This window comes from Corapipo altera, unplaced genomic scaffold (assembly GCF_003945725.1).
Source record: "Corapipo altera isolate COAL_440 unplaced genomic scaffold, ASM394572v1 47, whole genome shotgun sequence".
In the NCBI taxonomy this organism is placed as follows: Eukaryota; Metazoa; Chordata; class Aves; order Passeriformes; family Pipridae; genus Corapipo; species Corapipo altera.
In genome coordinates, this window is record NW_020884897.1 from 8,414,417 (window position 1) to 8,423,848 (window position 9,432).

Here is a 9,432-nt window from a genome sequence, read left to right on the forward strand (position 1 = left end):
AAAGAAAAAAGATATAAACCCCGCGGTTTCTCAGGGCAGAGGCAGTGCTCGCTGCAACACGGCCCGGGCCCCGCAGCCCTCTGCAGTGGAGATCTGGTCCGGCCCCCCGGGGCCAGAGAGGCCTCGCCAGGACACTGGGTGACACTGGGTGCCGATTGCCTCCCCGGGGTGCCTGGACTTTGTTCTGCCGAGCCGTCGCCTTACAAACTTGAAGCGTAACCAGGGATGAATAATAAGTCGCTGCGGAAAAGTTTTTGGCCTGTGCACAGAAATAGTTTGTGTCCCCTTGTTAAAATAATAAACAAATTTATTAAAATAGTTAAAAGATAAGGCTGGGAGCTGAACCTTCTTCCTTTGTCTTTGTGTTGCACCCACAGCCCCTTTGCAAAGAAGCAGAAAACTGACCCCAGTTTGTGCCGCCCGCAGCTGGGTGGGACGTGCTCGGTTCAGCCCGGCCCGGCCGCCAGTCCCCGCCGGGGGATGCTCCGGCTCCGGCTGTGGCTCAGTCCCGGGCAGGGCGCACAGTCCCCGGCTGCGGCGGGCACCCGCCGCCTCTCCCGAGGAGCATCCGCGGGACCACGGCCGGGATCGCCTTTCTCTCTCTCATCTGGAGACGTGGAGGCAGAAAAGCTTCCAATAAGTGCAAAACTATTTCCCCGAAACAATTTTTATTTAATCGTACGAAGACGATGCATCCCCCTGTTTTAAAGACACGCGCTGTGTACCGGCGCCTACACAAGTGTGCACACAGGCACATGTCGCGACTGAGGAACGTTTCCCCGCTTCTCCCGTGACTTGGAGGAGTTAATCCATGCAGACACAACAGGAGCTGTTGTGACGGTAAAGTTCAGCAACTCTACACCGACCCCAGCATTAGCAGGGACTGGAGCGGGATGCTGGAGCTGCTCCTGCACTTTTCACATAGGCAGCTAATTCCCCTAAATTCCCTTGGATTTACACCTCGGCATTTACTCATAGTCAGAATAAAGCTACCGCTCTAATTAACTAGGTAATTTCCACTCCAGCTCCCCACCAGATAATCAACTTTTATGATCTCTCGAAGGCTGTTTTCCAGCTGTTGCAGACCGGGAGCCCAGCCGCGCTCACCCCGCACCGCCAAGGCTCCAGGGTCGGCCAAGCTCCGAGCGGGGTTTGGGGAGAGAGTCCCTTGCCCTCCCGAGCAGGACCGGTCTCCCTGTCTCTTCCCCGTCCTCCACTGCCCGAGGCTTTCCGGCAAGCCGGGAATGGGGTCTCATGTCTGCCCCTTCGTGGGGATGGTGTCCCGGGGCGGCGGAGGTGGGATCCACGACAGCCGCCCCCACAGAGGAGACGGGCAGGGTAATGGGGCCGCTCGGCTCCTCCCGGTAAAGGTGCTCCTTATCCTGGGGTGTCCCCCCGCCCTGGGCTGCCCCCCTGCCCCCCCGAGGCACCGACCTGGCCGAGGGGCTGCCCGCAGTGACGGGGGCATGGCCCGGACACGCTGCACACACACTGCATTTCCTCAGCGTTTCCAGGAAAACAAAACAAAACCAAACCGCTCAAAACCAAATAAACAAAACCTGAAAAAACCCCACCCAAACCCCAAACACAAACAATCAAACAAACAATTGTCTTTTTTATTATTAATTTTTTTAACCACCAACAAACAAAACTACAGTTCTCAGCGGGGTGTCTCTGTCAGCCAGGCAGGAGTGCTGCCCGCCTGAGCGAGGGCTCAGTCTGGCTGCAGAGTGGACGCGGAGGATGCTCGTTCTCGCCTCTCCTTGCTCTGTGGAAAGTTCTTCGGGGAAGAATAACAGCCCCGATCCCCGTCCTGCCGCGGCGCTCGCAGCTCTATCGTCCCCACCTGCCCGCAGCGGGACCTCGACACCCCCCCCGTGTCCATCCGCGGCCGTGGGGCCTGGACGAGCCCGCAGTGCCTGGAACACGGTGGGGAGAAGGGGGATGTCCGGCGGGGGAAGGCTGGGTCGGGGGGCCGGGGGGGCGAGGCCTCCACCCCACGCCCCCAGTGACAGCTGCGTGAGGGGGAACAGAGGTGGGGCGGGCTGGCACGGCCGTGAGTGGGCAATTTTCCTTCCTTCCTTCCTTCCTTCCCTTTCCCTTTCGCTTTCCCTTTCCCTTTCCCTTTCCTTTTCCCTTTCCCTTTCCCTTCCCCTTTCCCTTCCCTTTTCCCTTTCCTTTCCCTTTCCCTTTCCCTTTCCCTTCCTCCCCTCTCCAGCTCCCCCCTCACCCTGAGCGCCCTCCCAACGGGAAGCCGGTGGGTGGCGTGGCCGTGCCTGCCCGCGGGCATCCCGAGAGGTATTCCCGATAGGAGCGGGTCCGGGAGCTGCAGCCTGGCCAGCCCGACGCCCTGCTCTGCTCCAGTGCATCGCTCCAATCCCACCCGGGTGACAAGGCGGGGGACAATAAGGACCTGCCCGTTCCGCATGCAAGCCCGCGAGAATAGTAAAATACCCCACCCAGGAACTTCAAAGCCAGGGTGCGGGGCGGCGGCGACAAGGGTGTCACCTCCCTTGCCTTCCTGTCAGGAATTTTTTACAGGAGGCAAAAAGGGACGGGGACCACATCCAGCCCACGGGCGCGGTGTCAGGGCCGGGCGGGCTGCAGGAGTGTGCGGTGCTGCAGCTCTGAGCTGTTGCTCTCTGTAGGTTGATACCGTCATATTCTAAAGTTTTTTGTCCTCTACCTTTCTTGGATTCCCGGGTTGTATTTATCCTGTCTGTCTGGGGCTGGTTTTCCAAGTCACTTTGTAAATTTAAAGGGTTCCCCTCCCCCCTTTTCCTCCCCTCCCCAGCTCACCGCTTTTTTTTAATTAAAGTTTTTAACTCGCCTGGTGTTTACTGTCTTATGTAAAGTATCTAAACAAACAGACCCGGCCGAATACAAACACCAAAAAGGAGGCGGCCCCCCATTCTTACCCCTTCATTGTCCGAAAAAAAAGCGCATCTCCCCATGTCATAGCTACAGTTCCAAAAGGAAATTGCTTTTATTTGTAAAGGAGGCTTTAAAAAGCAGTGACATGAAGGGGAAAAGCTCCTTAAGGGAGGAAGGTCACGGGGTTAGGGGTGAGATTAAAGGAGCTATCTTTCCACCTCGCAGGGAAAGCGGCACTGGAGCCTCCCCAAACCTGGGAGAAGAGCTGCCAAAGGGAGGTGGAGGGGGCGGGTGAAGGGGGCGATGATGGCTGGAGGAGGCCACTGGGCTCCAGGCAGTCCATGGTCCCACACAGGCACCTTTCAGCTGTCAAAGGGAGCGGATGTAAGGAGGTAAAATCCCTTCAGTGCCCCAAACCTCACATTCTCTGTGTCATGCAGCAGGAAACATCATAGTGAGGGACGTGGCCGCTCTGGATCTCCTGCTCAGGCGGGCGGTGGGACGCAGAGGGCTGTGGGATGCAGAGTGATGGGAGTGGGGAGTGGAGCTTAGGGAAGGAGGCTGTGCCCCCTCCCCGAGACTGCTGCTGCCGTGTATTTGTGGGAAGCTGGGCCCGGCGACAGAAAGGAACAGGACGATGCGAGTGATCACCCCCAACCCTCCCTTCCCCTTTTCCGCATCCATCCGTGACGGCTGCAGTTTTTGCTGAATTAAGGTCCCTGGTGAAGGCGAGTCAGCGTGAGGGATGCGAGGGTACTTCCCTTCTCCTCCCCACAAAGGCGGCACCCTGCCTGGCCTCAGGCACGGACAGAAGCCGGGGGCTTCGGGGTCAACGCCGACAAAGGTGGCTGCATCCTCTCTGCGTGCCCTCTGCCTTCCTGATTCCCCTTTCAGTTCCCCTGCCCCTCTGGGTGGGCACAGACCACTCCCCTCACCTGTCTGAAGCCGGGGCTGTGCCCAGCCCGATCCTGCACAGTAGCCTGGGGCCATTTCTGTAGGGCAGCACGGGAAGAGAGATGCAGCCCTGGATCTTGTGAAATTTTCACCAGAGATGGAAAATGTCTTTTTCAGCTCTAAGAGGAATGCAAACAACCCTAAGAGTGATGCAAGCATCGGTATTGGATCTAGCTGGGATTTGGGTTCTGGACTGTCCTATGCTCAGGAGGTCCCCAGTAATATGTGATCCCCACCACGACTCAGGGAGGTGCCAGTGGTGGAACTCCCTCGCTCCTGGGCTGCTACCAGCACAGGTGAGCTGCTGTGACACTTCTCGGGACAGCCTCGGGAAGATGCCTCGGAGGAAGGACATTTGGAAGGAGAGTCATGGCCATGCTTTCCCCTGGGATGAGGATGGTGAGGGGACCACATCTGCCCGACCCTTTCAGGGTTGCAAGAGTAGCACTGTGCACTTATCCTGCATTGTCAGGATGCAGATACAGGGACAGTCCTGATCGGACTGCACGGGAAGATACAGAATGTTTTCTGTGTGCAGCCTTCGAGGCAAATGTTAGTGAGTTGGTCGCTTCCCGCTGTGACCCTGAGCAGACAGCTTTGTCCCTCCATGCCTGTACAGAGAGGATGATCACACACCACCTCTCCTAGTCTTTCCCGCAGTCCCAGGGCTCTGCGACATTCAGGTAGCACATAGATAGGGTTCTGTGTCTTCTGTTTGGTGCTTTCAGTCCCCAAATCTATTCTCACTTTCTTCTCCAAAGTGCAGCGACCGCTTTGTTTTCAGTGTTTAGAGAGCGAGTGAGTGAGAATGGATGTGTGGGAGGTTGCTACTTTCCTAAAATATGTGCATTTCAATTGTCCGAGGGAATTACTGACATTAGCCTGCTTTGTTTTGGGGTTTTATTAGTGTCATTCAGTAAATATCCCCCTGCAACCTGGGTAGCGAGTACCCAGCCGCGCTCACTGGAGATGCCACTTGGCACTCCGCCTGCCGCCGCAACTGCCAGAGCGCAGTAAATCCATCCCCCCTCTGGCTCGCGGGCATTGGAACTGCATTGGCTTGTGCAGAGGTGGCTCCTGCCCCCGTGTGAGCTTAGTCACAACTCCCCTGACTTATGGACTTATGTGTCATGAAGCATCTGCAAACTGTGCTGTCCTGGCGGACCTCTCCAGAAGGTGTGGATTCCCCTCGCTCAGGCAAACACCAGTGGCTCATGTGGACCGGGAACTTGTCCTTCCCTTTTCCCTTGCCTTTCTGCATCATTGGTTTTATATAAAACCACAGGATAGACCATAAAGCCTAGCACACACTGAGAATTGACTGGGTATTGTAGATAGACACTGCTTCTATAAATATTTATAGGGGTACAGTCAGCCTTGGTATGGGCAAACACAAATGTAAATAATGTCACACACTCCTACCGTGCTCTGGATGGTGCTGTGAGCTGGAATAGCAGTTCCTTGTGAAATCAATTTAATGAATCACTTATGGTAGGAGAGAAATAATCCCAGCAGCGTTTTTATGCCTAATAGCAGGACCATTGTGATGATGGCTGTGTTATCCAGCAAGCCTCTGCCTGGGGAGAGGAGAAGGGGCCTGCACAAATTTCCCAGCAGAGGAAGGTGAAGATGAAGAAGATGAAGAACCACCAGAGGAGACATATGGGTGCAGGTGACAGAAATGAGAAAGCGAGTGTTGGGTTTTCCTGGTTGGTACCCACAAGGATGTTGAGATGTCAGCTGGGATGGTGGCTGTTGGCACAAGGAGAGGCACCCTGGGCAGAATGACTTACTTGGTGAGAAGGGGGTGAGCAAGGAGTGCATGACCTGAAATGTATGGGCTTATGTGGGAAGGGATACTGCATGCCCTCGGCCCCTCTAGGATCAAATACCCACGAGCATTTGGGTTTTTTAAGTGATTTTGTCCCCTAAATATCTGCACACCCTCAGCTAACACTGCCAAACCCTCCCTGGACATGGATGTCTTGCATTTTTCACCTCTGCCAGAAAAGGGAAGAGACAAAGTGTTCCAAGATGAAATCTCCATTTCACAACAGGATTCTTCACGTCCTTGGGTGAATAACTTCATCTTCGTTTTTCCATTTCCTGCAGCACAGTGCTGTCTCCTGACCAGGTATCTCTTCCATGCTCCATCCCTGGCACCTCACTGAGTTACACCAGGAGCCCTACAGCACAGTGCAGCCCCTGGTTCCCAGTTTCTACAGATGATGATCAAAAGTCTTTCCTAAATGGAGACAAAGCAGATCGGTATTTGCTGGTTTTCTCTGAGTGAAACCAATGGTGGTGCAAAAGGCCATTGAAGAGCAAACTGATTGCTATGTCCTTGCAATGGCATGTGGACCTTTCAGGTGCCTCTTGCCTGAAGGATGCTGTGGGTAGCTCATACAGATACAGCAGAGGATGGGGGGAATTTCACTGTCTGTGGACATATTCCTGAAGTAATTCTCAGCCGATGGAATCACAGAACCATAGAACTGCTGGTGTTGGAAGAGATCTCTGAGACCATCAGGTCCAACTGCTGACCCAGCACTGCCAAGCCCACCACTAAATCATGTCCCTCAGCGTCACATCTACACGTCTTTTAAACCCCTCCAGGGATGGTGACTTCACCACTTTCCAGTGGCAGACCAGCCTTTCACAGGTTACTCACAAGCCATTCCCCAGGAGTTCACAGCACTGACACGTTCTGCTGGACACATGGGTCACGTTAGTGCTGATCTGCCCTCAAGGGGTGGATGGTGCATCAGAGCAGGGTCACATTTCTGAGGGTCTTTCCTAGCTTACAATTTTCACTTTGGAGGCATGTTTAGCCAGGTAATTAGTCTGTTAAGCCGTGTAAAGAAAGTAAAGGCAGAAGAGGCAAGTATATGGACAAAGCAAACTGGATTTTTTTTATTGTAGTGGATATCTAAGGATATTTTTTTGAGCTGTCCATCGGTTCAAAGAGCAAGGATCATCTTTGTCTGTATATGGTCTTTGCAGACCTTCTTCATGCACTGATTTTGGGTTTATAAACTCGGGGTATTTTGATCCAAGAGCTCCAAGGCTCTTCGTAGAGCAGACGGGCCAGAGAAAAGGAGTGATTTGTTGTTTGAATAGTTGAGCACCTCAGTTTTGGTCAAACTGCTTTCTGAATAAGTGGACTTGAGAGGCAAAAGCTGGACTTCCACACTGGGGACTCCAGCAAGGACACAAAATCTAGATACAGCTGCACAGCACTGTAGAAACCCAACATATTTAGAAGCTTTAAAAGCATATTCCTAGCAGTCTGATCCTTGACTCCACAGTTATTTTCAATTAATTAGTCTATGAAAGACTACTTTTGTCCTTGGTTTCCCTCCTTCCTGCAGTTTGCAAGGCTGTACATAGCGCTGTGCTCCCACACAGAGCTGTATTGTTTTCATGAGTTTTTTGGTGGATGCTATATTGCATTAATGTGGCACATTAACATCCGTTAATATAAGACACTTAAGCATCATTACATTTTTTGAGAGCATCTTTTCCTATTCTGATAAATGGACTGAAAGCGTGGGAAAGAAAACCAGTGAAATGCAAGGGCCAGGAGTTCAATTCTTCAACCTTCCTATTGAAACAAATGATCTTGTCCTGGGGGCTGAATCCTGCTTCTTATTACAGCACCCAAAATCTGGAGTAGCTCCCTTTCACTGATAAACCTGTGTGGTGGGAGTGGGCAGAGGCTTGTTGCAGCTGAGGACGGGCTGTGGGTAATCAGCTGGGCTGAGAGGAGACAGGTCTAGATGGCAGCTGAGCTGAGCAGCAGCACAGGGCTGAAAATAAAAGCAGGAATTTTGTGGACTGAGGGAGCAGAGGTAAAGGACTGATACAACAGCCTAACATCAGACAGTAGCTCAAACCACCCAGTCAGAAACCACAGTGCATTTTTGAGCATCCCTGAGGACCAGCATAAGTTTGGGTTTTATTTAAGCTGGGAACATTCCAGATTGCCATTAAAGCCCCTCACTCTGGCTCCTATCGCCAAGCAGAAGCTGGAAAGGGTTTGAGGCAAGAGGCAGCTGGAGCCTTCACGAAAGCAGATGCAGAATATCGAATTGGAGAGAAATTAGGACAACGATTTCTGGGAGCTTTGAAGGCAAAGGCTGTCTGTTTACCCTTAAAGGAGGCAGGCTGCTCCCGTTACTGCTTTGCTTGCCTCAGCCTGGGAGACATCCTTCACGCTTTCCAAAGGCGAAAGCTCTGCCAAAAGAGGCGGAGGGGCCGGTTTCACTTGCGGTGGGGTGTGGCGAGGGGAGCGCGGTGCCGGCGCGGGTCCCTCGCTGCTGCGAGCCCCGGCACAGGCGGAGGTCAGCGGGTCGCCGGGGTTTGATCTGCCCTGATCCCCCTTCACAGGGGAAATGAAGCGACAGGGACTTTGCTCCAGCACAGTGGCCACTTTGAAAAAATGTTTCAGGCAGATAATTTATCAGGTTTAATTGCTCTTTAATCCCCCTGATCGGCCTGGCGTGGAGAAATCCCCTCTGAATGGGGGAGCCTGTTTGAAAAGGCCCGGGAGGGCTGGGAGGGCTGGAAGCAGGATGGAGGGAGGGATGGAAGGAGTGAGGAAGGATTGAAAGGAGGAAAGAAGGGAGGAATGGAGAGATGAGGGATGGAAAGAAGGATGGAGTAAGGGACAAAAGAAAGGAGAGCGGATGGAGGGAAGCAGGGATGGAGGAAGAGAAAAATGGAAGGAGAGAAAGACTGAAGGGAGGATGGAAGTAAGGGTAGTGGGAAGGAGGAAGGGAAGAACAGAGGAATGGAAGGAAGAAAGGAGGGATGGAGGGAAAAAGGGAAGAAGGGACTGCCTCTTGCTGTAACCACTCAGCATGACCCCTCTCTGCAGCCTGGTGTCTGGTGCTGCTGCTTACAGCCTGCATCCTTTTCAATGATTTTATCAATATCCTGGATCACCTCTTCTGTCTCCTGGAGGCCAGACTGAACTGGGTTTTTCTCGACCATCCCCACCCAGAGCCCCGTCAGTGATGAGCCAGGGAGGGGCCCACCAGTGTCACAGGCACGCCAGTGCTGATCACCTGGGTCCCCAAAGCAGCAGGGACTGTTGTTCTCCTTTCCTCCCATTGGGCAATGTCTCTCTCCTCTGTGTGCTTCTCGCTGTTCCCATGCTATATCTTGGGCTTTGTGAGGATTTCAGAGGAGGAAAAGTTCTGCACTCTGGGTAGGAGCTGTACCTCTGTGCTATGACACAGTTACACGTGGGAGAAAGAAGGCTTTCCCAAGAAGGGCAGCAGATGCACAGGACTCACTGGGTATGAAGTATGACCAGCAGGCCAAGGGAGGTGATTCTGCCCCTCTGCTCTCATGAGACCCCACCTGCTGGACTGAGTCCAGAGGAGGCCACAAAAATTGTTCAGAGGGCTGGAGCACCACTGCTATGAGGAAAGGCTGAGAGAGATGGGGTTATTCAGCCTCAAGAAGAGAAGGTTCTGGGTAGACCTCAGAGTGGCCTTTCAGTACTTAAAGGGAACTTGCAAGAACAGTGGGGACAGACTTTTAAGCAGGGTTTTTGTGACAGGAAAAAGGGTAATGGTTTTAAACATGAAGACAATT